The sequence below is a fragment of the Aquarana catesbeiana genome, linkage group LG04 (assembly GCF_042186555.1).
Source record: "Aquarana catesbeiana isolate 2022-GZ linkage group LG04, ASM4218655v1, whole genome shotgun sequence".
Lineage (NCBI taxonomy): Eukaryota > Metazoa > Chordata > Amphibia > Anura > Ranidae > Aquarana > Aquarana catesbeiana.
In genome coordinates this window covers 480482816-480507237 of record NC_133327.1, presented here as the reverse complement: position 1 = coordinate 480507237, position 24422 = coordinate 480482816, and the positions used below count along the sequence as shown (strand labels likewise).

At 46.2% G+C, this 24422-nt stretch overlaps 1 protein-coding gene across 4 annotated transcripts in view; it reads right to left on the bottom strand.

The window, feature by feature from the left end:
* Nucleotides 1–12599: 12599 nt before the first annotated feature.
* Nucleotides 12600–24422, bottom strand: part of MTR (5-methyltetrahydrofolate-homocysteine methyltransferase) — a 1497716-nt gene continuing 1485893 nt past the window's right edge. For all 4 annotated transcript variants that reach the window (XM_073627630.1, XM_073627629.1, XM_073627631.1 and 1 more), the window contains one exon: nt 12600–12814. The gene's annotated coding sequence lies outside the window, so the exon portion shown is untranslated. The remainder of the gene's footprint in view (nt 12815–24422) is intronic.

The window sequence follows — 24422 nt, the reverse complement described above, 5'->3', positions numbered from 1 at the left end:
CAGGAGGATCTGAATGGGAACCTCTACAATAGGATCGCCCCCCCCCCCCCCCCTTTTATTTAAATTGAGGTAGTCCTTTGCCTACCTGGACTATCTGTATTCCTTGTTTATTGATTATTATTTTTTACCCACTATAGTAATCTCGTACTCTCACGTGACTGGATAAATACATACACTCTGGGAATATGCCCCTGGCCAGGGATGGTCTTTGGAATTGATAGGACATAAAAACTAATAAGATTATAGATATATTTCTAGTTTGAACATGTTATTCCTGTTTAGCCTGTGATATAATATGCTGTTTAAAATATATAATGGAACAACTCCTTCCTATCATTTCAGGACCTTTTCTGATCCAGTGGGACCGTCCCTCCCGACCACACGGAGATCCATTCAGTATCGGCGTCCTTATATTCATTCTCTTTTTACCTCTTCCTTCTTTGCTTTTCTCCTCCGCCCTTTCCTAGGAGGATTCTCCCTCCTTCTCCTCCTACATGACTGCATTTTCTCTTCTTTCCTCCCCTGTTTACTTTCTGCTGTCACTTCTCCATTCACTGTTACTTCCTTCTTTACACCCTTTTCTGTATGTTTGTGTCCCCTATTTCTGGGTTGTTTTTTTTTTTTTTCCTCTTACCATTTATCCAATCACTTTCACTCCTTTCCCTTCCATCCATCCAGGCCTGGGCTGTGTTGTTAGCTCACTCAGCGCACCCGGGGGAGACCGAGGAGCGCTCCCTTCAGAGCGCTCCCGGACCCCCCCCTCTCTGTGTCATGGATCTCCACGACAACGGGCACGCCAGCTCTGCGGGACTTCTAGACGCACGGGGGAATCCTCCACGTCGCGCCGGCTCCGCCCCCTGCCGAGCACAGCGCTGTTATACATGTCCATCCCCTCCCTGCTGTGGATGCTTTCACTCCAGGGAGTGTTTCGTGGGGATGACGCTATGCGTCGCTCTGCCTGGGGGATATCCTAGACAGACATCTCACGTCCTCCCTAAAAAAAAACAAAACAAAAAAAAAAAACAAAACTTGTGACTGCCCCATACTCATGGTTCAGCCAATCAGGCTGCTGATTGGACATCCCCACCCACTGCAATTAAACACACATTTAAACTCCTCCAGCACTGCATTAATAAGCTGCTACTGACACCACACAGACGTGCTTGGAGGAAGCTGAGACAGGCAGGTAAATGCATGGACCCCCTCTGGTTGGGATGTTTGGAAATTTTACAGATGGTTAACCGTTTACTTACCTATAATATTTCCCTGATGTGTTTTATAATCTGCAGACTTATGCGTATTCACACCCAACCAGGGAACCTGCATATTTCCTTGGACTCCTGCCCATTTTGATTCTGGGGTATTATTCAAATACTTTCTGCTGCTGAAATTGGGACCCATGATCTGGTTCCTTATATCCTCAGTTTTTAGGTACGTGTTATATATGTTCTATATTTACAATCTCGGGTGAATCTGCTAACCCCAATACTCCTTACAATTCTGAGAATAGTATTGTATTTATACTAGGCTCTCTTTTTAAGACTCTCATTGAAATATTTTCATTGCAGCAGGATTGTACCCCCCACCCTCTAACTCCATCAAACAGGCTGTCTCAAGCCTTCGCAGTGAGGGGAGGACTGTGTCTGTTCTTGTATTGGGGATATCCTTTGTGAAGCAACCTCAGTCCACCCTGGTTCTTTTTCCTGTGATTCACCTGGTATCTTCCCTATCTCCTTGAGCCTCGGTTCTGTGATCCCTGTGTGACCTTGACGGGCGGCAAATTCTTGATTCGCATTGGATGCTGATAATGTCCCTGGGAGTGCTTATATGAATCTTAAGGGGTCAGTATGAAATCTCTGCATGTATATGCCTGGAACTTACTAAAGATGTAACATATGTTAATGTCTATTGACCTTTATAATGTAAACTACTGCCTCCTGCTGTGAATGCCTGAGATATTCATCCATTTATGTTTGCTCTGCTTTTTGTTAATTTTCTAGATGAAATATCCATTTTGACCAATTGTCGTTACCCCTGAAGAAGAGGTCAACCCCTTTTGCTTACCTCGAAACGTCGGGTTCTATGATCATTGGTTCTTTACTACCTGTATCATTGCATTTGGTCATTTATTTGTAGAATTACTTTTTCCCATTTACATGCATCCATTTTATTGTATATATGGTTAGGTCATGTGTAATGATTTTTAGATGCTAAATTAATAAACTACAATACTTTTATACAAAAACTATAAACTTCTACTACTTTCTACTTTATTAGAGGTAACCCCGTGAAAAAAGTCCCGCTAGAGGAATCGCACTCCTTCAGGGGGTGCTTAGGTTTGGTTACTGCAGCCTACATGCCAACCTAACACACATCCTTGCCATCCTGGAATGTTCTGTCTGTGAAATGTGTTTCTGTTACACATGTGTAAGTTGAACTGGAAACAAACACATGTTGTGTTTTTTTGGTTTTTTGAAATTTTATAAATGTCTTGTGTTGTGAGTTGACTGAGGTACTGTACTGTTCTTGCAGCTCCTCATGCCTAAACATTGTGAACCTTCAATGTACATGTCATTGATGACATTGACATTATTTTTTATATAACATGTTCTGTGCAATTTGCGCTTTAACAGCTTTGTGACCAGCAAATAAACATGTTTTCTTTCATAATCTTTTGACTGCGTTTCAATTCCTTACATTATGATGAAAATGTGTAATTTTTCATTATTTAAAAAAAATGGTCACATGACCAAAATCAGGTATCGGTAATTGGTATCGGCGTCTACATGATGTCAAGTATCGGTACTCGTACTCGGTGTCAAAAAAGTGGCATCAGTGTATCCCTAGATTCTAGTCCATATCTCCCCAAAATACACAGACTGAGAACTGGAGGACCCGGATACAGATTTGGGGCCACTGTGTTTTGTTGGGGTATAGACAGCACAAACCAGCATTGACTGTTTCAATCCCCTCCTAGACTCAGAAACTCAAAGCAGATAATTATAATTGGCTCAAAACAACCTGATGCTGAAGTCTCCTGCTGTCATATGTAATCTATTAATTAAGGTGTTATGTGTTTACTGTTAAGGCCGGCCATAGACAGTTTGAATCTCTTGTATGGGCAGACTAAATGTACCAAGTTAATTGATTGACCAGCCTGCCGGATTTACTTACGATTATTGCTAGTGGCCCCTCTCCCCAGGGAGAATACAATGTCTTGGCAGGAGGTTTTTCCATATCAGCGCTGTCTGTGATGGGGGAATCATGTTTCCTGCAACTACAGAAATTTGTACCATCTATGGCCTGCCTTAGTGTCTTTCTCCTATTATGTAATTTCCCCATTTTTTGTCTAAGTGTAAATTTCCATTGTTAATTGAGTAACCTATTGTTTGGTTGCTAATCCTCCTGGAGATGTGATTGGTCTTGTGTCAACTTTGCCTTGTTACCTAACCATTGTGGGATGTTTACCCTAATGTGTAATATATTTTTTTCATTGTTAACGTGGTGACTGTCCCTATTTTTGAAGTGTATAAAAACCAGTATTTTTTAATAAAGTAATTCCTTTGTTTTTTATGTTAATATCTTGTCTGTGTACTATTCTTGGGGTAAAGGGCTGGTATTAGCAAGCAGTCTGCTGGAAGGGTATAGAAGACAGGGGGCATTGTTTGGCGTAGGCACCCAGGTGGGGTGCCAGGTGATCCATCACAGGTAGGAAGCCTTTCCTCTCAGTAGCTGCTTCAGTGTATTCATTGAGGATAATTCCCAAAGAGCCCAAGCTTTAAGACAGACGTTTCTGCTCATTTGCACAGAAAGTAAGGAGATTCTGGTGATCTGATGGCTCACACTCTTTATACTGTCTATACAGAATAGAAGGCAGAGGGTAGAAGCTGCAATCTTGATGAAAGTCTGGAATTATCAGGAGATAGTTCACAATTAATTCTTCCAGCCTAGTTTATCATAGTCTGGGCAACTGATAGGGTGGCTATGTTGGGCAGGGCCTGCCAAAGGAAAGGAGGACATCGAAAGAATCTTCAAATGTCTATTTACTGAATCCTTAACCACTTCCCTACCCAGCCATAGACATATGACGTCCACAGATGGGATCTCCCATCCTGGATGGAGGTCATATGACGGCCTGGGATTCCCGTCCGTCTAGGGGGCGCGCGCGCGCGCCGCCTTGCTTAGGACCCGGTGCGCGTGCCTGGCGGCCGCGATGTCCACCGGGCACCCGCGATTGCCCGTTAACCGGGCCGTGGATCTGTGTGTGTAAACACACAGATCCACGTCCTGTCAGTTGTGAGGAGAGCGATCTGTGTTCCTAGTACAGCGGAACACTGATCGGTCTCCTCCCCTTGTACATCCCCGCCCCCTACAGTTAGAAACACTCCCTTAGGAAACATATTAACCCCTTGTGTCCCCCTAGTGGTTAACCCCTTCACTGCCTGTCACATTTACACAGTAATCAATGCAATTTTATAGCATTGATCGCTGTATAAATGTGAATGGTCCCAAAAATGTGTCAAGTGTGTCCGATGTGTCCGCCATGTCGCAGTCACGAAAAAAAAATCGCGATCGCCGCTAAAAAAAAAAATAATAAAAAAAAAAAAAATGCCATAAATCTATCCCGTATTTTGTAGACGCTATAACTTTTGCGCAAATCAATGAATATACGCTTATTGCGTTTTTTTTTTACCAAAAATATGTAGAAGAATACGTATCGGCCGAAACTGAGGTAAAAATTAGTTTTTTTTAAAAAAAATTGGGATATTTATTATAGCAAAAAGTAAAAAATATTGTGTTTTTTTCAAAATTGTCCCTCTTCTTTTGTTTATAGCGCAAAAAATAAAAAACGCAGAGGTGATCAAATACCACCAAAAGAAAGCTCTATTTGTGGGGAAAAAGGGACGTCAATTTTGTTTGGGTACAACGTCGCACGACCGCGCAATTGTCGTTTAAAATGCGACAGCGCTGAAAACTAAAAATTGGCCTGGGAAGGAAGGGGGTGAAAATGCCCTGTATTGAACCGGTTAAAGGAGGGGTACCCTCGACAGAAATAGTAGACTGATCATGCAGTGCAAGAATTGCAGGGTTTACAATGGGGACGGAGATTTTCTTGTGAAATTCTACGCCCAAGGTGTCCAAACTGTCAGGAGGGTTCAATAACCTCTCTGAAATTGGACAATTGGCCCAACTTGCCCAATCCAGGGTAAGAAAAGTCTCTCTTTAAAAATGCTCTTTTTGTGTGTCACGGACCTGGCCGGGACGGAGGCTGTTGGAGAGGACTGTATGCAGGCCTGTTGCCCACCGATTATGGGCCCTAGCATTTGGGGGAATGGTGCTCTCTGTGAGCTGTATGCCTGGGGACCCTGGGGTTGATGTTACTATGGATTCAGCTCCATGTCCCCCCAAAACACACAGACTCTGGAACCCTTTATATGCCATATTAGAATGGTGACTGATTTATACCATTGGGACTCGTACTGTTAAATGCTAATGTCATCAACTCTGCTATAATGTGTTTAGTGTGGCTCTAAGAGTCTTTTCACCCATTGTTGTTTATGTTAATTGAGAGAGCTGATCACATTAGCCACCAGCCCTGGCTAATAGACGAATGGTCTAGGCTGAGGAGGGGGGAGATTGTTGTTTGTATTGTTAATTGTATTAATGTGTGAAGCCCGGTGCCCACAAGACTGTCATCTGGTCTGGGTACATTTTGTAGTAAATTAGGTCATGTTAATTAGGTTAGCTTTGAGTCATCCCTGACATAAAAAGGTCTGTGAGATCTCAAAATAAAGGCAGTTCTGATGTACTCCGAGACTGGTGTTGTCTAGTTCTTGGGGTTTCTATTGCCAGATCCATTGGACTCGTGTTCCAGAACTTAGGAAGCGGTATACAGACGGAAGCACTCAAGCGGAGTGTGGGGCGTTCCGTGACATTGGTGGCAAGCAGCGGGAAAGCTTCCTGAAGTCTGAAGTCTGGGACATCCAAACCTCCAACTGGATCCAAGATCAGCATAGCAGACTTCAGTCACCCCAGCGGAGATATGGACCTGGCATCAGAATTCCCGGGGCTGCTGCGGATCATCCTTTCAACGTACACCAGGACTGTGTCTGAGGATGAATACCTGGAGCTCAGGCAGCTGATTCGGGTGGAGCTCTGGATTGCAGCCCTCCGTCTCGCTGGTATAAAACAGGGCAAGTGCTTTCCAACCCAAGAGCAACGGGCCAGTGACCAACGGGCATTGCGGATGGCATTCCTGGGAGAGCAGCCCCAGGAGCAATGGGTGACTGAGTTGGACAGGTTGGTCCAGCAGGAGATAGAGCTGGACAATCGTTATCGGGCTCTGCAATGGCACGCAGAGGAGGGATATTTAGGGGAGACAACAGAATGCTCTCCGGAGGGATATGACTTTGGCGGCCCTGGATTGCTGTGGGAGAACCTTACAGATCTTTTTATGTTTGGCGATGAAGGGGAACCTGACCTTGAGGACATGAGAGACTATAGAGAGTCTATGCTCGGTCTTGCAGGGGTCTCAGAGCTCAAACCTGATCTGGACCATTTGCTAAGGAAGGAACAGCATCTGGAAAGGGCATACAGGAAACTGCTAGAACAAGTTCAGCAGCATGCCAGAGAATCGGCAGTGGAAAATCTGGAGATTGCCGTCCCCAAACCTGAAGTGCTGACAACAGGGCAGAGCTCTGCTAACCTCTGTCCAGAAATGATAACATCTTCTGGGTTCCATGGACAGGAGATGGTGAACCCCTATTCCCCGACATCAGTTGCAGAGACATGGGATTTGATAGACTTTTCTGCTGAGGAAGAACAACCTGATGAGCCTCCAGCAGAAGAGCTGCTATCAGGGCCAAAGTTCACTGTGTTCTGCCCAGCACCAACAGTGGCTTCGGCCTTCCTGAGAGAAGAGGTAGTCGGCCTTTCTCCCACAACACTGACAGGGACATGTGATTTTCTGCCAGCAGCATCTATGGAGTTAAAACAAACTTCTCCAGCTGAAGATCTGGTAACTGAACAGAGGGTCCAAGACCTCTGTCCCACACTTTTACCACTTCCAGAGACTGGGGATTTAATAGACATTTCTGTAGAGGAGGAACCACCTAGCAAAACCCCAGCAGAAGTGCTGGCAACCGGACAGAGGGTCCAAGACCTCTGCCCCACATCTGCAGCAATTGTGGAGGCTCAGGGTGAGAAGATGGCAATCACTTCCCAGCAGCAGATACAGGGGGAGAAGGGAGAGGAGGTGTGTGTTGTCCCTCCCCAACAGTTGGCCAGGGTGGAGGAAGTGGGCTTTCCTCCCCAGCAAAGATCCGTGTACCTGGGAGACAGTACCATCGACATGTCGTCCCAGCAGCCAGATGAGGGAATGGAAAAGGAAGCAGCCGGCTCACCTCCCCAATGGCAGCTACACAGTTTGGGAGGGGAGGAAGCCAGCTGCCTGCCCCAACAGTTAGCTGGAGCAGAGGATGCGGAGTCCCCAGCAGAAGTGCTGGCAACAGGGCAGAGTGCTACCAACCTCTGCCCAGCACCAGCAACAACTACAGAGTTCCAGGGAGGCGGGGCAGTCGGCCTCCCTCTCCAACAGTTAGCCGGAACAGATGGTGTGGAGTTTCCAGCAGAAGGGCTGGCAACAGGGCCGAGGACTGCTGGACTCTGCCCTCAACTAACAGAGGATGGATTTCCTGTGAAGGTGGATGGGACTTCAGTCTCCACCTGTATACCCCAGGGATGCTGGGCAGTGGGCCCCGATCCCCAACAGCATGACAGAGAGGTTGGCTGGGTGAGTGATACTCTGTTTGGAATAATTTATTTGGGGTACTGTGTGGGTACAGGCAGTAGAGGACTGGAGCTGTTTACTAACTTCGGAGTCAACCCGTCTGGGGTCTCCTCCTGTGTTAGTCTCCTGCCGAAAGGGGAGAAATGTCACGGACCTGGCCGGGACGGAGGCTGTTGGAGAGGACTGTATGCAGGCCTGTTGCCCACCGATTATGGGCCCTAGCATTTGGGGGAATGGTGCTCTCTGTGAGCTGTATGCCTGGGGACCCTGGGGTTGATGTTACTATGGATTCAGCTCCATGTCCCCCCAAAACACACAGACTCTGGAACCCTTTATATGCCATATTAGAATGGTGACTGATTTATACCATTGGGACTCGTACTGTTAAATGCTAATGTCATCAACTCTGCTATAATGTGTTTAGTGTGGCTCTAAGAGTCTTTTCACCCATTGTTGTTTATGTTAATTGAGAGAGCTGATCACATTAGCCACCAGCCCTGGCTAATAGACGAATGGTCTAGGCTGAGGAGGGGGGAGATTGTTGTTTGTATTGTTAATTGTATTAATGTGTGAAGCCCGGTGCCCACAAGACTGTCATCTGGTCTGGGTACATTTTGTAGTAAATTAGGTCATGTTAATTAGGTTAGCTTTGAGTCATCCCTGACATAAAAAGGTCTGTGAGATCTCAAAATAAAGGCAGTTCTGATGTACTCCGAGACTGGTGTTGTCTAGTTCTTGGGGTTTCTATAGCCAGATCCATTGGACTCGTGTTCCAGAACTTAGGAAGCGGTATACAGACGGAAGCACTCAAGCGGAGTGTGGGGCGTTCCGTGACATTGTGCTTTTAGGAGCTTAGGTGGGGAGACTGTGCAGCACCAGGTGTAGCTGTCCAGAGACTAATATGCACTGTCTAGACCAATCAGTCCACAGTAGACAGCATATGACAAGAAGCTAAAAGGAGTAGCTTCTCAAAATTGTGGCAGTGACCACCTTCACTAAAAGGCAGTAGGCAAATCTAGTTGTAACCTGTGAGAGGCAGAATAGCGTTTACGGCTCATAGCTCCCACCGATTCCAGAAGTGGAATAGATTAGATACAGTGGCAGAGGATTCTGCTTTATTCAGACAGGCTGCATGGTGTGCATCTGCCTGGAAACCTGAGTCAGGCAGCTGGAACAGTGTCAGTGTTACAGTGGTGTAACTTTCAGGGTCGCAGCAGTCACACTTCTGCCATTGTGGGGGGCCCCCCCAAGACCTGGCATCTCCCCCTGCATCTCTGGCTGTCAATTCAGAATGCAGTGGGGGGAGTAAGATCTCCCTGGGGCTAGTATTTCTCTTCCTGACTGTATACAGTGGAGAGGGGAGGGGCCTCTGACCCGGGCATGTATCCAAGTCACTCAGTTTACAAGCGAGTCGGCTCTGCTTCTACACTCTTGCTGATACCTGGCCATGTCAGAGGCCCCTCCCCTCTCCACTGTATACAGTCGGGAAGAAAACTACTAGCCCCAGGGAGATCCCACGGCTTGCAGGCAACATAGAGCTGCCAATCGCCACCTCCCACCTCCCCCCAGGTGGGGTGTCCAGAGATGTGATGGGGGTTGGAAGTGCACAGCGGAGACCAGCCAGGTACAGGGGAACCTCTGGAAGGGGGGGGGCAGCTGTCTGGGGACCCTAATGTAAAGGGGGGCTCTCTGAGGACCCTGATGTAAGGGGAGACCTCTGGGGACCCTGATGTAAGGGGGACCTCTGGGGACCCTGATGTAAGGGGGACCCTGATGTAAGAGGGGCTCTCTGGGGACACTATTGGAAGGGGCTTTCTAGGGATCCTGATGTAAGGGGGGCTTTCTGGGGACCCTGATGTAAGGGGGGCTCTCTGGGGACCCTGATGTAAGGGGGGCCCTGATGTAAGGGGGGTCTCTGGGGACCCTGATGTAAGGGGGGCTCTCTGGGGACCCTGATGTAAGGGGGGCTCTCTGGGGACCCTGATGTAAGGGGGACTCTCTGGGAACCCTGATGTAAGGGGGGCACTTTGGGAACCCTGATGTAAAGAAGGGGCTCACCGGGAACCCTGATGTAAGGAAGCGGCTCACCGGGGACCCTGATGTAAGGAAGGGACTCACTGGGGACCCTGATGTAAGAAAGGGGCTCAATGGGGACCCTAATGTAAGGAAGGGGCTCTCTTGTGACCCTGATGTAAGGAGGAAGGCTCTTTGGGGACCCTGATGTACGTAGGAAGGCACTTTGGGGACCCTGATGTAAGGAGGGGCTCTCTGGGGACCCTGATGTAAGGAGGGGCTCTCTGGGGACCCTGATGTAAGTAGTGGATCTGCACTCAGATATGTATAACACGCGCCGGCGTATAACATGCACCCCAACTTTAGGAGGGAATTTTAAGAAAAAAAACTTTTTAAGGAAAATAAACCTTACATTTAAATGCCCATCAATGCAGCCTTATCAGTGTCATCTCCAGCCTTGTCAGTGCCCATTTCCAGCCTATCTCCAGCCTTGTCAGTGTACATGTCCAGCCTTGTCAGTGTACATCTCCAGCCTTGTCAGTGTACATCTCCAGCTTTGCCCAGTGACATTGCAGTTTAAATATGGCGCCGTAATATTGTATTGCGCAGGCGCCGTGTCTTTGGAGACTTTCGGCGTCACCTGCGCAGTACGGGGCGGATACTATCCAATTGGGGGACACTTCTCGTCAGAACACCGCCGAGAACATAGCCGAGTGTACTCGGCTAGGCTTGGCTAGCTCCGCTCACAGTCACGCCCAGTCCCTGTGTTATGTCCATCATAGGGCGAGCTAGCCGAGTACACTGGGCTATGTAAGTATTTTGGCGGCGCTCGCTCCTCCGCTCACAATCAGCGGGGGATCGGCAAGGATCGGCAAGGATCGGCATATAAACACACACCCACAATTTCCCCCTGATTTTAAAGGGGAAAAAAGTGCGTGTTATACGCCAATAAATACGGTATATTAAAATCACATTCACACACATGTATATTATATACATGTGTATGCCCACCCAAGCGTATGGCTTTCTTTACTTCGCTGCTATGGGCCCGACATCTTTTGTAGACCTAGCAACGCCCCTGGTGGGGGCCCTAAAGATCTAGTTATGCCTCTGCAGTGTTATGCCGCGTACACGCGACCGGAATTTCTGACAACAAATGTTCGTCTGTAGGCTCCATCGGACATTTTTTGTCGGAATTTCCGACAACAAAAATTTGAGAGCTGGTTCTCAAATTTTCCGACAACAAAATCCCTTGTTGGAAATTCCGATTGTGTGTTCACAATTCCAACGCACAAAATTCCACACATGCTCGGAATCAAGCAGAAGAGCCGCACTGGCTATTGAACTTCATCTTTCTCGGCTCGTCGTATGTCACTGTGTTCTTGACGTTTGAAATTTCCAACATTTGTGTGACCGTGTGTATGCAAGACAAGTTTGAGCCAACATCCGTTGGAAATAAATCCAGGATTTTATGTCAGAATCTCCGATCGGGTGTACGCGGCATTAGACTGCCATCAGAACAGAACTGCCATCAACTTGACAGCAACTTGAGTTACCTCAGGCTCTGCAGTGGAATTGCCACTATCTGTCCAATTCCAAGCACCTGTAATCCACCATTGCTAAGTGAGGGTTTTTCCCGTTGGAGTACTTATGGTATTGATGTTGATTGAGAGGGGTACAGCATATCTATTATAAAGGAATTGCCATAAACCAGGCGCAAACAGAGTTTTAATAGCTGTGTCTCTGAGGTATTCAGCAACAGATAGGACAGAAAAATGAACAGCTTGCATTGTCAGCAGAAAAAGGGCAGCCAGAAGTATGCAGTTGGAAGTCTTATAAGCACTAAGCTAGGTGAAAAAAAGACCACATTTACATAAATGCTATAATAGTGTTACCTATAAGGCTAAATAGGGAGAAAATAAAGTTAAGAAAAAACACTAAGTGTGTAAATTCCCCACCCATAACCTGTGCCTTGTAAACTGCTTGTGTGCATGGCACTGCAGTGTGTCTTGTAGGATAAGGATGTAGTGTACACTACAGATCCATCAAGACATGTATAGCCAAGAACTGTTAATGGAATGTATAAAAAGGATACATTGTTTTACTTTGTCCACATTACCTGTCCCGACCAGGGTCCAGGCTTAGCCCGTCACAGCTGGCATACCCCTGATGGTGGCTTTAAGGTCTGGATACCCCAGGAATGGGCCACAGCCTTGGACCCATATAGCACCCGGCGATGAACTACACTTGTTGAACCATGTGCCAAGGTGAGCAGTGAATGCATGATCCAGTGCGCAAAGCAAACATTACAGGCCAGCCCCAGGTTTTACTTGAAGGTAACCCATCAGGAAACTGCTAATGAGCTATGAAAACAATAGACAGTCAGATCTTGATAGAAGTGTGAGTCGAAGGAGGTAAAATATGTATGTGAAAAAAGTAGGAAATTGTACTCCAACTGGAGAAAACTTTAATCACCTAAGGACACTAGCAAATAACTGGAACCTCACAGAGTAGGCAGAGTTAAATGGATACACCGAGGGTGGAACCAGCAAAGCTTTTGCCATTGTACAGCCATTTGAAGGTAGTGGCATAAAACCATTGTCTATGAATTGATTCCTGTGTCCTGTGCTGTATGATAAAGATATGAATTTTATGTGTACTATCAAGGAGGTCCCGCATCATAAATGTAGAGTCTGTCACTGTAGTTTCTGCCCAATTTAAAATCTCAAACAATAGTTCCAATCATTTTAAACTTGCTTAATTTTGTAACTTAAAGATGACAAGAAGACAAAAGAGCTATGCAACATCTAAAACTTTTATTTGTATTTGAACTGTAATAGCTCTTACAGTTTAATCATTAAACACTGTACATTTTAGTGTTAAAAACGCTCCAGAAAATGAATCACAATTGTGGAGTCCAAATACAGTACTTCAGTTCAGTACAGGGAATAGATGACAGATATTAGTGGTGTTCTTTCTCTGTTATGTGGGAGGATTCCAAAGGATAGATGCCTGAAATGTAATGCAAAAGTTCTCTTAAAATTGAGGATAAACGTGACATCCTAAGGAGTACAGTAATAAATGAATATAACCATGAGACTTGTCTTAAAATTACTCAGTCATGCAACACTGTACCCATATGACATTTTTGTCCTTTTTTCACACAAATAGAGCTTTCTTTTGGTGGTATTTAATCACCACTGGATTTCTTATTTTTTGCGCTATAAATGAAAAAAGACCAGAAATTTTGTTAAAAAATGCATTTTTCTTAATTTGTTAAAAATTTTTGCAAATTAGTAATTTTTCTTCATAAATTTTGGCCAGAATTTATATTGCTACATATCTTTGGTAAAATTAACCTAAATAAGTGCATATTTGTTTTTTGTGAAAATAATAGTCTACAAACCAATAGTAATAGTGGCAATCATTGAAAATTGATCACACCTGACGTACTGATGGCTTATCTCACTTCTTGAGACCCTAACAAGCCAGGACAGTACAAATACACCCCCCCCCCCAGATGACACCTTTTTAGAGAGTCCAAGGTATTTAGTAAGAGGCATGGTAAGTTTTTGAAGTTGTAATCTTCTCCCACAATTCTTTGCAAAATGTAGTTTTTTTCACAAAATTGTCATATTAACAGGTTATTTCTCACACACAGCATATGCATACTTACACCCCAAAATACATTCTGCTACTACTCCTGAGTATGGCGATACCACATATAATTTCTAGACACTGCTTACAGTTTTGAAGGTCCTGGAGAACCAGGACACTGGAAAAGCCTAAAAAATGACCCCATTTTTGAAAGTAAACACCTCAACATATATTCTATGAGGCATAATGAGTCTTTTGATTGTCATTTTTTTCCACAAGTTTGTGGAAAATGTGGAAAGAAAATTAAAATGCATTTTTTTTTTTTTTTTTTTTTACACAAAGTTGTGTAAGATATTTCTAACACATAAATTACGCCCCAAAATAAATTTTGCTACTCCTCCTGAGTATGGCAATACCACACGTGAGACTTTTGCACAGCCTGGCCACATACAGTACAGAGGCCCAACATGCAGGGAGCACAATCAAGTGTTCTTGGAACATACATTTCAAATATAATTTGACTACCTATTACACTTTTGTGAGGCACTGATGGGCACTGTAGTGGCATGGATGAGAACTGATGTGGCACGGATGAGCACTGATGTGGCTTGGATGAGAGCTGATGTGGCACGGATGAGCGCTGATGTGGCACGAATGAGAACTGACGTGGCACGGATGAGAACTGACGTGGCACGGATGAGAACTGACGTGGCATGGATGAGAACTAATGTGGCATTGAAGAGCACCGATGTGGCATAGATGAGTACTGATGTGGCATGGATGTGGCATGAATGAGCACTGATGTGGCACAAATGGGCACTGATGTGGCATGGATGATCACTGATGTGGCACGGATGAGCCATGAATGGGGATTGATGAGCATGGATGAGCCAGGGATGAAGCATGTGTAAGCATGAATGAGGATGGATGAGCCAGGAATGGGGCATGGATAAGCATGAATGAGGATGGATGAGCCAGGGATGAAGTATGGATAAGCATGAATGAGGATGGATGAGCCAGGGATGGAGCATGGATAAGCATGAATGAGGATGGAAAAGCATGGGTGAGCCAGGGATGGAGCATGGATGAGCATGAGGATGGATAAGCCAGGGATGGAGCATAGATGAGCCAGGGATGGAGCATGGATCAGCATGAATGAGGATGGATGAGCCAGAAATGGAGCATGGATGAGCATGAATGAGGATGGATGAGCCAGGGATGGAGAATGGATGAGCATGAATGAGGATGGATGGAGCATGGATGAGGAAGGATGAGCCAGGGATGGAGCATGAATGTGGATGGATGAGCCAGGGATGGAGCATGAATGTGGATGGATGAGCCAGGGATGGAGCATTGGACAGAGTGATCATGTGGTAAAGGGCCGCTGTCATTGACCCTTTACCCTGACGTATGTATGTATGAGTCAGGGATGGAGCATGAATCAAAATGGATGAGCCAGGGATGGAGCATGAATCAAAATGGATGAGCCAGGGATGGAGTATGGATGAGCATGAATGAGGATGGATGAGCCAGGGATGGAGCACTGGACAGAGTGATCATGTGGTAAAGGGCCGCTGTCATTGACCCTTTACCCTGACCCGTGACACACCGGGTCTGGGAGACCTGACGCTCATGGATCAGCATGAATGAGGATGGATGAGCCAGGGATGGAGCATGGATGAGCATGAATGAGGAAGGATGAGCCAGGGATGGAGCATGGATGAGCATTAATGTGGATGGATAAGCCAGGGATGGAGCATAAATGAGGATGGATGAGCCAGGGATGGAGCATGGATGAACATGAATGAGAATGGATGAGCCAGGGATGAAGCATGGATGAGCATGAATGTGGATGGATGAGCCAGGTATGGAGCATGAATGTGGATGGATGAGCCAGGGATGGAGCATTGGACAGAGTGATCATGTGGTAAAGGGCCGCTGTCATTGACCCTTTACCCCGACCCGTGACACGCCGAGTCTGGGAGACCTGACGGTCATGGATATTCCCGAGTGCGCACCCAAGGGGGCGTGATTCTGGGAGGACATCATAGGATGGCTTCCCAGAATTATCCAACAGCCCTGTAGCCATCATTCAGCTATGGCCCGGTCGGCAAGTGGTTATTATATATATATATATATATATATATATATATATATATATATATATATATATATATATATATATATATGAGACATGAATGAGGATGGATGAGCCAGGGATGGAGCATGAATGAGGATGGAAGAGCCAGGGATGGAGCATTGGACAGAGTGATCATGTGGTAAAGGGCCGCTGTCATTGACCCTTTACCCCGACCCGTGACACACCGGGTCCGGGAGACCTGACGGTTATGGATCAGCATGAATGAGGATGGATGAGCCAGGGATGGAGCATGAATGAGGATGGATGAGCCAGGGATGGAGAATGGATGAGCATGAATGAGGAAGGATGAGCCAGGGATGGAGCATGGATGAACCAGGAATGGAGTATGGATGAGCATTAATGCAGATGGATGAGCCAGGGATGGAGCATAAATGAGGATGGATGAGCCAGGGATGGAGCATAGATGAACATGAATGAGAATGGATGAGCCAGGAATGGAGCATGGATGAGCATGAATGTGGATGGATGAACCAGGGATGGAGCATGAATGTGGATGTATGAGCCAGGGATAGAGCATTAATCAAAATGGATGAGCCAAGGATGGAGCATGAATCAAAATGGATGAACCAGGGATGGAGCATGGATGAGCATTAATAAGGATGGATGAGCCAGGGATGGAGCATGAATGAGGATGGAAGAGCCAGGGATGGAGCATAGATGAGCATGAATGTGGATGACGAGCCAGGAATGGAGCATGAATGTGGATGGATGAGCCAAGGATGGAGCATAATTGAGAATGGATGAGCCAGGGATGGAGCATGGATGAGCATGAATGAGGATGGATTAGCCAGGGATGGAGCATGGATGAGTATGAATGTGGATGGGTGAGCCAGGGATGGAGCATGAATGTGGATGGATGAGCCAGGGATGGAGCATTGGACAGAGTGATCATGTGGTAAAGGGCCGTTGTTATTGACCCTTTACCCCGACCCGTGACACGCCAGGTCTGGCAGACCTGGGGGTCATGGATATTCCTGAGTGCGCGCCCAAGGGGGCGTGATTCTGGGAGGACATCATAGGATGGCTTCCCAGAATTATCCAACCGCCCTGTAGCCATCATTCAGCTATGGCTTGGTCGGCAAGTGGTTATTACATATGTGTGTGTGTGTGTGTGTGTGTGATTTTCAGTACAGTCCCAACAGTGCCCACCAGGGATGGAGCATAGATGAGCATGAATGAGGATTGATGAGCCAGAGATGGAGCATGGATGAGCATGAATGATGATGAATGAGCCAGGGATGGAGCATGGATGAGCATGAATGAGGAAGGATGAGCCTGGGATGGAGCATGGATGAGAATAAATGAGGATGAATGAGCCAGGGATGGAGCATGGATGAATATGAATGAGGATGGATAAGCCAGGAATGGAGCATGGATGAGCATGAATGAGGATGGATGAGCCAGGGATGAAGCATGAATGCGGATGGATGGGCCAGGGATGGAGCATGATTGTGGATGGATGAGCCAAGGATGGAGGATGGATGAGCCAAGGATGGAGGATGGATGAGCCAAGGATGGAGCATGGATGAGCCAAGGATGGAGCATGGATGAGCCAAGGATGGAGCATGGATGGGCATGAATGAGCCAGGGATGGAGCATGGATGAGCATGAATGAGGATGGATTAGCCAGGGATGGAACATGGATGAGGATGGATTAACCAGGGATGTAGCATGGATGAGTATGAATGTGGATGGATAAGCCAGGGATGGAGCATGAATATGGATGGATGAGCCAAGGATGGAAAATGGATGAACATGAATGAGCCAGGGATAGAGCATGAATGTGGATGGATGAGCCAGGGATGGAGCATGAATGTGGATGGATGAGCCAGGGATGGAGCATGAATGTGGATGGATGAGCCAGGGATGGAGCATGGATGAGCATGAATGAAAATGGATTAGCCAGGGATGGAGCATGGATGAGTATGTATGTGGATAGATGAGCCAGGGATGGAGCATGAATGTGGATGGATGAGCCAGGGATGGAGCATGAATGTGGATGGATGAGCCAGGGATGGAGCATGGATGAGCATGAATGAAAATGGATTAGCCAGGGATGGAGCATGGATGAGTATGAATGTCGATGGACGAGCCAGGGATGGAGCATGGATGAGCATGAATGAAAATGGATTAGCCAGGAATGGAGCATGGATGAGAATTAATGAGGATGGATGAGCCAGGGATGGAGCATGAATGATGATCAATGAGCCAGGGATGGAGCATGGATGAGCATGAATGAGGAAGGATGAGCCTGGGATGGAGCATGGATGAGCAATGAGCATGAATGAGGATAAATGAGCCAGGGATGGAGCATGGATGAATATGAATGAGGATGGATAAGCCAGGAATGGAGCATGGATGAGCATAAATGTGGATGGATGAACCAGGGATAGAGCATGAATGTGGATGGTTGAGCCAGGGGTGAAGCATGGATGAGCATAAATGTGGATGGATGAACCAGGGATAGAGCATGAATGTGGATGGTTGAGCCAGGGGTGAAGCATGGATGAGCATGAATGAGGAAGGATGAGCCTGGGATGGAGCAAGGATGAGCATGAATGAGGATGGATTAACCAGGGATTGAGCATGGATGAGTATGAATGTGGATGGATGAGCCAGGGATGGAGCATGAATGTGGATGGATGAGCCAGGGATGGAGCATGAATGTGGATGGATGAGGCAAGGATGGAATGGATGAACATGAATGAGCATGGATGAGCATGGATTAGCCTCAGATGGAGCATGGATGAGCATGACTGAGCCAGGGATGGAGCATGGATGAGCCAGGAATGGGCACAGATCAGCGCGTTGGTCACTTCAGATCCAGCCCACAGTGCTGCTGCACTGGCTCCCTCCTCTCCTCACACGCTGTACCGATCGATCTGAGGAAATGAGCCGAACCGGACATGCCCCAGCCCCATCATTGGACGGAGTGATCACGTGGTAAAGGGCCACTGTCATTGGCCCTTTGCCCCGATCCGTGACACACCGCGTTTGGGAGACCTGGCGGTCATGGTTATCCCCGAGTGCGCTCCCAAGGGGGCGTGATTCTGGGAAGATGTCATAGGACGGCCTCCCATTATTATCCAACCACACTGTAGCCGTCATTTGGCTATGGCACTCCAGAAAGTCTTCCACCCTCCTTGCACATCATAGCCTTCTTTTTTGATTGTGTCTAATAATTGTCTAACACAGTTCCTCTGTCCCTTCTGCCCTACATAACATTTTATGCAGCAGCTAAGGGAGGAGTTAAGGGGAATACTTTAGAGCAGGGGTCGGCAACCCCTCAACTGGGGGCAGGTGACGATTAGACTGTTTTGCCGACCCTATGTCTGAAGTGCTCCTCCCCAACCTGCTTTGCATATGAGGGAAATTTCTGCCCTGCTGACCCCCTGTCCTCTGCCCTGCTGACTTCTATAATCTACTCAACAAACTAATTACCTCTGTACACTGCCCTGCAAACTCCTAAACTCTGCTCTACAAACTGATGACCCCGATACTCTGCCCTGCAAACCACTGACCCCTGTGTGTACTGCTCTACATACTCATGACCCCTGTACACTTCCCTACTTACTAATGACCCCTGTACACTGCCCTACATCCTACTGACCTCTGTATACTGCCCTACATACTAATGAGCCCTGTTCGCTACCCTACATCCTACTGATCTCTGTGCACTGCCCTACATAAGCACTGACCCTTGAACACTGCCCTATATGCTACTTACATTAGCTAGAACTCTACCCAGCCAATTGGGCTAGAATGCAAAGCAGACTACTAGGCCAGAACTGAGGCCAGCCGGATCTGAAACTTGTCAAGCAAGCCATGGCTATAATTAAGGCTAGACTCCAAAACGCGTAAACCCTTTATTATTTTTTACCACACTTACTAATGACCCCTGTATACTGCACCACATCCTATTGACCTCTGTACACTGCCCTACATACTACTTACCATTGAACATTGCCCTACATACTAATGAGCCCTGTTCATTGCCCTACATCCTACTCTGTCCACTTTTAGGCGATCCCTGAAAACGCACCTCTTCAGGGAGGCCAATTTTGCCTCCAGTTAACAACTGAATTTTCTACTTTCCTCATCAGTTTCATCCCTCACAGTTACTACCTTTTGTTTTACCAGCCCCTTCCTCTTAGATTGTAAGCTCGGAGGAGCAGAGCCCTTCTAACCCTCTTGTAATGAATTGTATTGTTGGTGTATTGTTTCCCTTTATATTGTAAAACGCTGCACAAACTGCTGGTGCTATATAAAACCTGTTTAATATTATATATAGACATTCTGCAAAATATTGCACCTCACTGGATGCCACCACACAGCAAGTGAAATGCACTGTGCTGATGTGTGGTGACATGACTGAAGTGTCACTTTGTACAATTTAAAACAAAGTGAAATAAAAAAAAGGGACCTGTGTGATGCATCACACTGCTCCCTGGCGCACGTCACAAAATGGACTTCTACCCATTCACTAAATGGCTCTGATTTAGAGTGTGGGGGCAAGTGCGAATGAGCCCTAAGCTTTGGTTCACACTACTGCATGCTCTGTGTAGAGCAGCCCATTCATTTCAAAGGGCTGCCCAACCTGTAAAACATGGGGAAAGAATTTGCCTACCCTTCTAGAAAATCGCCCCAACCACAGGGTGCTGTGGCACCATGCATTTTGATGTGTGTGAAAACAGACAGTTTGTGATGCATGGGGGTGCCAGTAACAAGTAACGCCACCCTCTCGCATCTGCTAAAGAGCAGCACATTTCCCAGCATGTCGGTAACACATGCAATTTTGCACGGATTCCCAAAATGCAGAGATGCGAGCCAAGAATAACACACAGCAGCCTGTTGTTTATCTACAGCCCTAGCCATTTACCAATTCCTCCTCTCAAGCAGCTGCCACAATAATGCTTCAATTAAATTAAATTAGGACAGCACAGTGGTGTAGTGGGTAGCACTCTCACCTAGCAGTAAAAAGGGTCGCTGGTTCAAATCCAAACCACGACACTACCTGCCTGGAGTTTGCATGTTCTCCCTGTGCCTGCGTGGGTTTCCTCCGGGTACTCCGGTTTCCTCCCACACTCCAAAGACATGCTGGTAGGTTAGTTGGCTTCTGTTCAAAAATTGGCCCTAGTACATGAATGTGAGTTGGGGACCTTGGATTGTGGGCTCCTTGAGGGTAGGGACCAATGTGGGTGTGCGATGTATGTGTGGAGTGCTGCGTGAATTGGCAGCGCTATATGGGTACCTTTAAATAAATAGAGATGATTGTAGATACACACTCACTCAGGTTGAACTGGATGGACTGGTGTCTTTATTCAACCTTACTAACTATGTAATACTATGTAAATGTTGATGTCTCTGGCAGATACACACAGGCCTCTGCATTGTAGGCAGCAGCCTTATATAACAATGCCAGCCCAGTACTAAGGACCTGTCATTAGCTTGCTGCCTGCTGTGGCATGACCCCCTCCAGTTACCTGTTTTGCAACATGTGCCCACCTCTTTCCTCAGTCTCTGCTGTGGCTGGTTTAACACAGACACAGCTCTGGGTTTTGCTGGGCGGGGACTGGCTCTGCTCACAGATTGGTGCGGTCTTTCCTCTCCCCGTCCAGTTTCCCCCTTACCTAGTACCTGCCTTGGCTGTATTAAAGAATGCCGCTGTAATCTGAGATGTGGCAGGGGCGGTCAGGTCAGGAGCGGTCTTCCTGTCAGATGGTCGCGATCCACAGATAGAGCACGATCAATGGGTTGCCGATCCCCTAGCTTAAAGTAACGTATATTGAGACTTTGTGCTTCAAGTTATCATTTTCTCTAAAGTGTTGCACTTATGGAACAAGTGAGAAAATTAATTATTTGATCCCCTGAGATTTTGTAAGTTTGCTCACTTACAAAGAAATGAAGGGTCTATAATTTTTATCATAGATGTACCGGTATTTTAAATTATAGAGACAGAATATCAACCAAAAATCCAGAAAAAAACACATAACACAAATGCTATAAATTATGTTGCAGTTCAGTGAGTACAATAAGTATTTGATCCCCAAGCAAAACATGACTTAGTACTTGGTGGAGAAACCCTTGTTGGCAAGCACAGAGGTAAGACGTTTCTTGTAGATGGTGACCAGGTTTGCACACATCTCAGAAGGGGTCCACTCTTCTTTAAGAGATCTTCTCTAAATCCTTAAGGTTTCTTGGCTGTCGCTTGGCAACTCGAAGTTTCAGCTCCCTCTATAGAATTAAGGTCTAGAAACTGACTAGGCCACTCCATGACCTTAATGTGCTTCCTCTTGAGCCACTCCTTTGTTGCCTTGACGGTATGTTTTGGGTCATTGTCATGCTGGAAGACCCATCCACGCCCCATCTTCAGTGTTCTGGCTGAGGAAAGAAGGTTCTTATCCAAGATTTTACAATATATGGCGCAGTCTATTGGACCCTCAATGAGGCAAAGTCGGCCTGGACCTTTAGCAGAGAAACAGCCCGAAAGCATCATGTTTCCACCTCTGTGCTTGACTGTAGACTGTAGGGATGGTGTTCTTAGGGTAATGGTCAACATTTTTTCCCCTCCGAACAAGGCGAGTTGAGTTAATGTTAAAGAGCTCAATTTTGGTCTCATCTGACCACAGCACTTTCTCCCAATCCTTCTTTGAATCATTTGGATGTTCATTGGTATGAAGGTACATGTGTTTTCTTGAGGGGGACTTGCTGTGTTTGGATAAAGAAAAATGCTGACTATGACCCTAAGAACACCAGCCCAAGCACAGAGGTGGAAACATTATGGTTTGGGGCTGTTTCTCAGCTAAAGGTACAGACTGACTTTGCCCCACTGAGGGGCCAATGGATAGATCCATGTATTATAAAATCTTGGATGTGAAACTTCCTCCTTCAGCTAGAACACTGAAGATGGGTCGTGGATGGGTTTTCCAGCATGACAATGACCCAAAACATACCGCCAAGGCAAACAAATGAGTGGCTCAAGAAGGAGCACATTACGGTTATGGAGCGGTCCAGCCAGTCTCCAGACCTTAATCCTATAAAAAAATGTATGGGGGGAGCTGAAACTTAGAGTTGCCAAGCGACAGCCAAGAAACCTAAAAGTGTAATTTCGCCTTTACAGAAAATTTGTAGGGTGAACTTACACTGGACCTCCTGCTGGCCCTCATTGGCTCATACACAACAGCAGGGGCTCCTGCTGCTGTATATGAGCCAATGAGGCGTGAGAGACCCGAGAGAGCTTCAGCTCTCTTGCACATCGCTGGACTGAGATCGGGCTCAAGTATGTATATAGGGGGGCTCTAGGGGAGGCTGCATGCAGAAGGTTTTTTTACCTTGCATAGAATGCAGAAAGCTAAAAAAAAACTCCTGCCTTTAAATCCACTTTAAAGTGATAAAAATATAATTATATACATAATTTATATATTCCACAGTAAGCATAGTGTAAATACTCAAAAATAAACAAAAAATGTGTACATCCAAATGAAAAAAAAAATACTGATTGATACACAATGTACTCAAAGTGTTAATTTGATGGTGTTCGAGGCAATTCAACAGGTGAAGAATTAGTTTCACCACAATGTGTCTATATAATCACTGCGTAACATCCAATATAGAAATAAATAATTCCACCACGTGGCGATTTGTTACATGCAGAAAAACACCTCCACGTGCATCCTCTCCACCAAGGAAGACATTTAACTGCACTCAACGGATATGTAGTACTGTGCAAAAGTTGCAGGGTGGTGTGACTCCATCAGTAAGAATTCTTTCAAAAACACACAGTATATTTTAATTGCTTGTTTTTATCAATGTACAGAATTCAAAGTAAGCGAACAGAAGAAAGATCTAAATCAAATCAATATGTGGTTTGACTACCCTTTGGCTTCAAACCAGCATCAATTCTTACACTTTCACAAAGTCAGGGACCTTGTAGGATTAGAGTCAGGTGTATGATTAACCAATTATACCAAGCAGGTGCTAATGATCATCAATTTCATATGTAGGTTGAAACACAGTCATTGACTGAAACAGAAACAGCTGTATAGGAGGCTTAAAACTGGGTGATGTACAGGTTGCGGAAGACAGTTTCTTGTCACAGGTCATACACCACGGCAAGACTGAGCACAGCAACAAGACATAGGGTAGTTATACTGTATCAGCAAAGCCTCTCCCAGGCAAAGATTTCACAGCAGACTGGAGTTTCAAGATGTGCCCTTTAAGCTCTTTTGAAGAAGCACACAGAACAGGAAATGTTGAAGACCGCAGACGCAGTGGTTAGCCAAGGACACATCATGCTTAACTCCCTTTGACGGAAGATGTCCAGCAGTGCCATCAGCACAGAACTGGCGGTAACCAATGGGACCCAGGTATATCCATACTGTACGGCAGTTTGTTAGCCAAAAGGCAGTACAATAATGCATGCCTGGAGACAACAGTGAAACACGGTGGTGGTTCATTGCAAGTTTGGGGCTGCATTTCTGCAAAATGGAGTTGGAGATATGGTCAGGATCAATGGTGTCCTCAATGCTGAGAAATACAGGTCGATATTTATCCATCATTCCATACCATTATGGAGGCATGTGATTGGCCCCAAATGTATTCTGCAGCAGGACAGCGACCCCAAACATACAGCCAATGTCATTAAAGCAGAGTGCCACCCAAAAGTGGAACTTCCACTCATTTGTCTCCTCCGCCCCTCTGGTGCCACATTTGGCACCTTTTGGTGGGGGAGGGTGGAGCGGATACCTGTCCCCACTTCCGGGAGCCATGGCCGTTGACGTCACCGCTTGGCTCCCTCCTCCTTCCCCTGCTGCCGGGCCAGTAGGAGAGAGGAGTGGAGCCTTACGCATGCGCAGTAGGGTT